The sequence below is a fragment of the Petaurus breviceps genome, unplaced genomic scaffold, assembly GCF_028583685.1.
Source record: "Petaurus breviceps papuanus isolate PSGF00001 unplaced genomic scaffold, PetGlider_PUasm1.0 98, whole genome shotgun sequence".
Classification (NCBI taxonomy): domain Eukaryota; kingdom Metazoa; phylum Chordata; class Mammalia; order Diprotodontia; family Petauridae; genus Petaurus; species Petaurus breviceps.
The window spans coordinates 55,837,107-55,839,999 of record NW_027187460.1 but is presented as its reverse complement, the minus strand read 5'-3'; positions in this window follow the sequence as shown (position 1 = coordinate 55,839,999).

Here is a 2,893-nt window from a genome sequence, read left to right as displayed (position 1 = left end):
GCCGATGATAAGCAGAATTTCCATGTTCTCTGCATAATTAATCCATCTCTGCCTCTCTTCATGCCAACTCGCCCGTTATCGCCGGCACATGCCTGAATTGCAAAAGAATCCGCTCTTCAATTGGAACTTATTGATATTCTAAGAAAAAAAAGAGAGAGGGGGGAAAAAAAACCGAAAATCCTTAAGTTTAAGCCGCAGATTTTTAAATGGATTAATTTCGCTGCAATCGCAGCCATCTAAGGAGGGAAGGCAGGCAGAGCAAATTGAAAGCATCTCCATGTTTGCAGAATTGGGTCCAGAACGCTGAAATGTACTGGCACTGCTCTCTTTTAAAGTCAGAAAATTACCATTCATTTACATCACATGAAATACTTTTTTATGCTAGAAATATTCAAGAGACGTTCTTTAAATGCCTGCTAATGCTTGATAACATTTCTAACTTTCAACATTTTGCTAGACTTTGATATGACATGATAGGAATGCCTGCCAGTAAAGAATATTATATGTACTAGTCATCTCTCCTTATCACATATTAGATTCTATCATCTTTTTCTTAACCATCCCAAAGTAGTCTTTAAACAAGGTACGCTGTGTCATTGGAACTGATTTTATATATTGATGGAGGCCTTAGCTAGTTATTCGATTTTAGATGCTAACTACACTTGAGATTTTCTTTTCCTTCAAATACCAAGAGAATTTAAAAATAATGATGATGATGATTTTTTAAATTAATAATTTTTTCCCCAGCTTCTTCTGTGTTGCAATTGACCCTGATTTCCAGAGCCTGATTGATTTTTTTTTCTTAAACATTGATCAACTTGAAGTCCTTTCCATTTTAACTTATAGTTAGTTTTGTTATTTTTGTGAAATCTTATTTTGCTTAGAAAAAAATACAGCTGCTGGGTCAAGTTCATAGAAAGTGTCATTTCAAAAGAAGACATAGAAAAGATGGCACCTCATTTTGTATCTGACAGAACAAATAATCTCCCCCATACCCACTTCCACTTTTGATTCTTGGAAAGATCCCCATCTTTATTCCCTGAGCCCTGGAGCATGCAGCATCATTCAGCAGGACCCACAGGTTTCTTGGTGCTCCAGTTCAATACTTGCAGGGCTTTTTGTGTCCAGATGCTACTCTCAAAACCCAAAATTTTTTTCTGGTTTGCAAGAAAAGGAGGTTGTTTCCTGTGACATAGGAGTAAAAGTTGCTTCCACTGTCAAGAAAAGCAAGTGGAAATTTTACTGTTCTAAAATATTTTCCAAGATTAAATGGATTTAGGCCACTATAAATGCAGAAAGAGAAATGGGTCAAGGAGGGGGATGTCATGTGAGTGGGGGGAAACCAACTTAGTTGCCAGTACTTCTCACAGTGATAAAATGAAAGAGTGAACAGTGATATTCTTTGGAGATATCTGCTTCAGTTACAAAACAGTGATCATCACAACTGACAGGCCATCACGACATAAAATACTGGCATTAAGGAACAAAAATCCGTACAGCTTAAGACGGATTCAAATATTGACATTCTATTCTCTCTTTACAGGCAATAAACATTCCTGAAATGTAAGAATGACTCAGGAAGTATGGGAGGAATTTAGGAGGAAAGCACATCTTAGAGGAATTTTAGCATAATAATCAAGTGTAAAGCATATTGTTATACACAAGTATAGTTAAATGATATTGAAAATATACTTTGCTTTATGAAATATATTTTATGTATATCTTATGTAATTCTAAGGCAACTTTCATGCTTGCAGAAAGGGGAAAAACATGTTTGTTGTACATTGGGGTAATTTTGTATAGTCAGCTAAACATTTTAAAGCAATTTTTAAAAAAATGAAATGAAAAATGACCCTTCTTAAAATAGATGTAGCAAAAATATTTCAACCATAAATAACAATTTCCCTGACCTTGTATTCTCAAATCTTTCATTTAAGGGTTTGAATTAAAAAGCCCTCTAGAATTGTAGATACCTGGAAAAAAGGGGGAAAATATAAAACCTATTATGGTTAATCTATTTTGAAGACATGAAAATAGAAGTTGAGTTGTTTTAAAACTCAAATATAACCTATCCTATTAATGCAGTTTGTAGTCTATATCTCTAAATTAACTTAGTTATCAATATTAGAATGAATACATTTAAATGCTATTAATTTTATAAATGTATGTATTGTTTTCTTGTACTATCTTAATCAAATAAGTTCAACTAGGGTAAATAATGGCAAGTGCTAAATTTATCTGAATACAGTTTCTTTTTGTAGGAATCATTTTATGATATTAAATATGAACACTTAAATGAATTTAAGGTACCATACTCTTAATTATTGCCATGTATTCAAATCAGAAAAAGAAGTCATGTGAATGTAAAGTGTCAGGTGAGAGGCTAAACCAAAGACAGTGATTCACCATGAAATACTGATTTTGAATACAGTATGAACTAGGTATTTCACAGAAACTCCAAGACTCCGTGACATGGATTCATAAGTGATGAACTGACTGGCAAGAGAAACAATTTAGCTTCATTTTTTTCTTCAAAATTTAGGGATGCTTTGAAAAGTGAGGAAGGCAGTTGTAGTGGGTTCAATGGTTGTCAAAAATCACTAAACAGTTTTTGACACTAGGATTATGAATGACAGTCCCTTATTTGTATTGTATGATGATGGATGAATCCTTCATCAGTTTTCCTTTCCCTACTCTCTTCGGTGTCACTGGGAGGAATTGGTCTGTTTTGTCTATAAGTGGACTTTTTACTGGTCAGAGTCTACCAGCTTCTAATGTCTGAGCCTCTTTTCATGTCATTAATATCCACGTGAATCAACTGGGTTTCCTTTCAGAAAACAAAGTTCTCTCTCTCTCTCTCTTTCTCTCTCTCTCTCTCTCTCTCTCTCTCTCT